A 6,000-nucleotide genomic window follows, 5' to 3' on the forward strand; every position below is an offset into this window, starting at 1 on the left:
TTCTTATTGGGTGCATATTTTGGGAGCATAGAAAAAGTGTTGTACTTGTAACTCAGAAAAAGAAGGTTCTCCTTACTGGATTCATATTTAGGGACTCCAGAAAGTTACACCTTAGTGGCTACATATTTTAGGATTATAAAAATGGCATTTGTATGTAAACCAGAAAAAGTAAGTTCTTACTGAGTGCATATTTTGGAATTGTAGAAAATATGCTTTGCGTGTAACTCGTATAAAGAAAGTTTCTTTCTGTTTTTGGGAGTAATTTAAATTATTTAAATTAAATCTCCCTCTTTAATAATAGTTTAGAGTAATAACTATGAAAGGTAATGTTTTTCGCATTACGATGAAAGAAGTGAATTATTTCGAAATGAATAAGACGTGTCTTGACAAAGTATAATGCCATCTCCGTAACTCATTCATTTTTATTTTTGAAGTGACAGTTCCACCGTTCATACAAATCATATCCGAAATGTTAGATGGAAGTACATACTAAATAGCTGCACATAAAGTCGATCAACGGACATAATAGCGAACAAGAATTGAGATATCTTACATACTGACGATTCCTTCCCTCTTCCACATGGCCACATTTCAGAAAAAGTGTTTTGGTTTTATTTGACGACCTCTAGGCGGTATAACGAAGAGATGGTGATCAACCAACTCCGTATATCTTCCCCCTTGTTGTGCCGTTTCTTTCAGAGTAATGGCTGACATTATACACAACGATCTTGCTTGATGTGGCATTAAAATTCTGCAGCAGGATTGGCTGCTTCGCTCCGACGCCCTCCACTGCCAACAGTGCTATACTTTTAGTACTTCATTTCGGTTATTGATTGGTGCAGATACGAAATGGCCTGTAACCTGCCCTGTAGTAGTTGCTGTATCTTTAATAGTTGTGAATATTTTTGCTATTCCTTCTTGACGTTAGAATTTCCGTAAGAAATACATTGCCATGATGTAGAAGGAAATTAAAAATAATATCGATAATATCTTTCAAAAGTTATGCATTCCGCTTTTGGAACAATATATATATATATATATATATATATATATATATATATATATATATAATATCTTTGTAATTTACAGTTTAATTTTTATTGTTTGATGTACTGAATTCTTCCAAATAAAGCAGGAGAAGATAATTGGTCTTCCCCATAACTCGTTCAGTATGCGTAGGCCTACTTGTCATTTAGATATTGCTGCCTGATTGAACAATTTTGTAGTTTATTGTTCCTCTAATTAATGTCTAACTTATGAGTTTAATTTCAGTATATATTTATAGGCCTATATTAGTATATGTAAAAGGATGGATAGAACAGAGAAAATTCTCTCCCGCGCCGGGACTCGAACCCGGGTTTTCAGCATTCCAAAATGTCTAATGAGCATGAGATGGAGGTTTGGATAATGGATTGGATTGCTACTATAGAATCAGATAAAATAACAGCATTTGTGAATTTATCTGCATATAGGGTGAGTTGGTTGAGTGCTACAAGTATTGCTTTTACTTCTTCGTCAAATGCTGATGAGCTACAATTTTTTTTATTCCAAACTACAAATGATAAAGCCAAATACATATATCCATTTCTAATTTTTCAGTTAAATGTTTAACTATGAAACTAGAAGACATTTTTTATTGATTCATGAGTACTCTGATTTATCAGTAAGATATGCATTTTTCTACTTAATTTTTAAAAGAGAAAATGTACAAATCAAAAAAACCTTAAAATTTCAACATCATCTAATTTTAATGAAGGGCATTATATATTAATTTTTCAACAGTAATCTCGGTAGAGGTTTTGATTTATCTAGAGAAAATTAAAACTCGAGTGGGATTTAATTGACTATTACACGATTAGAAGAAAGTATATAACGATTAAAAGTAACGAAATACTCTAATACAATAAAATATTAACTGACTTACGAAAATATAACTGTCTTCAAATGTATTATTGTACCATCTTAACATTACATATATTACGTTAGATGGCAGTAGTGTGTTGTGATTAGCTGTTTTCTTGCTTTCAGTTGTGCCAACTATGGAACCTTCATTGAACTCTGTGGACGGCTACTAGTCAAGAAGGCTTTGTTGATTCAGTTTCATTTTTTATTAAAACAGTTGCATTCTACTTCAATTATCCGGATCCCAGTAATCAACGTCACTTGACAGCTGATTTTCAATAAATCTTAGTATTAAACAATCTCTGATACATCCATAATATCATATAGCTGAAGCTATAACATAAACTAAATAATATAAACAAGTGTTTGAAAAGTTCTAATTAGGGATGATAAAATAAACAAGAAAACTTTTAATTAAGGATGATGAAATAAAAATGTAAGACGAACAATTATTGAAAGTACAATTTTCAAATTTTGAATGTTTTAGTGGTTGGTGGTTCAGTTGATGTTATATTGTATGTGTGCGTAAAAGAAGTGGAACTCATTGACGTACATGTTGCATTCCTCAACTTATTCAGGATTTCCGAATGGTGCTCTTCATTTATTTGTAAATAGGGTTTCAAGGAAGATGCATAGCCATGACCAGTGATCTTTATTAATTCTTGTTCTTGAATGCCAGTGCGAGTCACATTTGAAACTGCTGTACATCGACTGGAGTGGTTTGTAATTTTCTGTTTTTTGACGTCCAGTGCAGTTTGAAAATGTTGGAAAACAAAGAAACAAATGCTAGGGTAGTGATAAAGACAAACAAATGCTAGGGAAGCGATAAAATTAAAGAAATGCTAGGGACGCGATAAAATTGTGCGATAAGCAGCCATGATAGGTTGAAAGACGTCCTTTCGTACCGTTTTATTGGTCTAAATTAGTATGACGTAGTAAAAGTATAATAGTCATTGAAATCATATAAAGATTGTGGGAATTTTTAAACTTAGTAGCTGATATTCTTAATCCGCACAGTACACAGATCAAGGCATTCTTTTCGCAGACCTTTTCTTCTTAAATAGAATAAGTGTCGTTAAGGTATAAGAGTGGAAATAAGAACCATGGTAACTGCAGACCGGCATCGTACCTGGAAGATTCGAGGGAAGCCATAGTGCTCTCCCATGCTGGAATTAGGTGTGAGCGCTTCAGACATTAAAATGCAAAAAAAGATCGTAAGAGTATATGCTCATTCCGCGCCACGTGCAAAATATTCCCCGTTATTAGCCCTGAAATGATCTTCTTTAATGTCCTTTGCGTCTGTCATCCGTATACCGTCTGCTCTTTCACGTAGGTATGAACGCATTGCTGAAGACAAAATAGAGTCCATAAATGAGTCCGGTAACCATGGATACGACTGAATTGAATTGCTGGCTCATCCGGGTGCATATTTTCGAGTAATGGCCAAGGACTCCCATACAGAGAGTTTTTGCAATTTGTCCTCACTCACACTTTCTTTTGTTTCAGGTTCCTGCCGCACATCACAATGAGGTCGCTGCTGCTGCTGGTGTTACTCGCTATCACCTCTGACTGTAAGTATGGCTCTATGAAATAACAAAGAACCTAGTTCTCGCTGTTCGTTTTGTAGTAGAGTGGAAGAATGGGGTTTAGATAAGGCTGACCATTTGCTGACCGTACAAACAAGTACATGCGGCTTAAAGTACGATATGAGCTTCTGTTGATTGTTTGGAGAAATTCCATTTTGTTGAAGAGGCGCTCTTTTTCCAACGCTCTACAATCAAAAGTCAATTTGTCACAGATACATACAAGCACAACTTTTAATTATCATTCTGCTGTACATTGTGTAACACCGTAAAATGGATGTTTGTAAACTTATGTTACAGATCTTATGATTGTGAGTCAAATATTTTTATTAAGCAATGTATGATTTCTCTTAATCGTTATGTTTATATAGAATTTGAAATGCGGCAAAGGACCGTGTTTAGGGAAAAATTCATGCGCATGTAGACCGTCTGAAGTGTTATTAATTAGGCCTACTTATGATATTCACATTATCTTATATGTCTGTGACGTTGAACAATAGTCTTTACTTAAACTGGGGGTCATACACTAATTGGGATTTCGTTAAAGAAAAGTTATACTTAAAGAGATTAAAAAAACGGCATTGAGAATAACTGTTGTGATCCTACAACTTTGTAAGTTTTCTATTTATTTGTGCCTTAGTGTGATCGCCAATATGTTTTCCAATCAATTAAATAAAAATAATAAACTGTAATCAACTAAACGACAATCAAACGCGATACCATCCTAATGGATCAAGCGACAAAGCAATCTAATACACCAAGCGACGTACCAATCCAATCGACCAAGTGACAAATCAAAGTAATGGACTAAGTGACTACTAATCCAAGCGACAAATCAACATAATCGACTAACCGACAAGCAAGCTTAATTTACCAAGCGACAAACCACCCTAATCGACCAAGTGACAAACCAACATAATCGATGAACTAATAGACAAGTTTAATTTAACAAGCAACAAACCAACCTAATCTACCAAGCGATAAACCGAACGAAATCGAGTAACTGATATAGCAAACTTAATCGATCAAGCGACAGAACATCCAAATGTGTCAATCGACAAACCAGCCTAATTTACTAAGCGACAAACCATCCTAATTTACCAAGCGATAAACTATACTAATTTATCAAACGACAAATCAGTCTATTCTATCAAGCAACAAAGTATCTTAATCTATTAAGGGACAGACCATCCTAATCTACCAAGGGACAGACTATCCTAATCCACCAAGCCGCAGGCTATCCTAATCTACCAAACGACAAACAATATTCTAAACTACCAAACGACAGACCATCCTAGTGAACCAAGCGATAAATCACCCTAATCTACCAAGCGACAAACCAACGTAATAGATTAAGTGGCAAACCAATTTAATCTTTCAAGCAACAGACCATTCTAATCCATTAAGCGACAAATCAACTTACCGAACAAACGACAAACCAACCTAAGGCTATCGACCAAGAATTGACGTCTATCGACCAATCGACAAACCAAACTAACTTTATTGCCCAAGCGACAAACCAACACAGCCTTATCGAACAAGCGACAAACTAATCTTATCGACAAAGCGACTAACCAACATAACCTTATTGATCAAGCGACAAAGCAACGTAGACTTATCGACCAACCGACAAATCAAACTAACCTTATCGACCAAGCGACTAACCAGTGTAATTTTATCGACCAAGCGACAAACCAATATAACCATATCGATCAAGTGACAAACCAACGTAACCATATTAACCAAGTGGACCAAGCGACAAACCTTCCTTATCGACAAAGCGGCTAACCAACGTAACCTTATCGACCAAGCGAGAAACCAACGTAACCATATCGGCCAAGTCATAGACCAACCTAATCATATCGACCAAGCGACAGACCAATGTAACCTTATCGACCAAGCGACCTACCAACCTAACCTTATCGACCAAGCGACAGACCAACGCACCTTATCTGCCAAGCGACAGACCAACGTAACTTTATCGACCAGGCGAGTTCATACCAGTGGAGTAACGGTCAGCGCGTCTGGCCGCGAAACCAGGTGGCCCGGGTTTGAATCCCGGTCGGGGCAAGTTACCTGGTTGGGGTTTTTTCCGGGGTTTTCCCTCAACCCAATACGAGCAAATGCTGGGTAACTTTCGGTGCTGGATCCCGGACTCATTTCGCCGGCATTATCACCTTCATATCATTCAGACGCTAAATAACCTAGATGTTGATACAGCGTCGTAAAATAACCCAATAAAAATAACTCGACCAGGCGACAAACCAACCTAATCTTATCGACCAAGAGACTGACCAACGTAATTTTATCGACCAAGCGACAGATCAACTTAACCTTATCGACCAAGCGACAGACCAACGTAATCTTATCGACAAAGCGACTAACCAACGTAACCTTATCGATCAAGCGAGAAACCAACATAACCATATCGACCAAGCCACAGACCAACCTAATCATATGGACCAAGCGACAAACCAACTTAACCTTATCGACCAAGCAACAGACCAACGTAATC

At 36.6% G+C, this 6,000-nt stretch overlaps 1 long non-coding RNA gene across 1 annotated transcript in view; it reads left to right on the forward strand.

Annotated features, from left to right (window-relative positions):
- LOC138693068 (uncharacterized) overlaps positions 1-3,488 on the forward strand; it is an 880,072-nt gene extending 876,584 nt beyond the window's left edge. Inside the window, exon 6 of the long non-coding RNA XR_011330218.1 lies at positions 3,409-3,488. This is a non-coding gene — a long non-coding RNA (uncharacterized lncRNA). The remainder of the gene's footprint in view (positions 1-3,408) is intronic.
- Positions 3,489-6,000: the final 2,512 nt, after the last annotated feature.

The sequence above is a fragment of the Periplaneta americana genome, chromosome 17 (genome assembly GCF_040183065.1).
Source record: "Periplaneta americana isolate PAMFEO1 chromosome 17, P.americana_PAMFEO1_priV1, whole genome shotgun sequence".
In the NCBI taxonomy this organism is placed as follows: Eukaryota; Metazoa; Arthropoda; class Insecta; order Blattodea; family Blattidae; genus Periplaneta; species Periplaneta americana.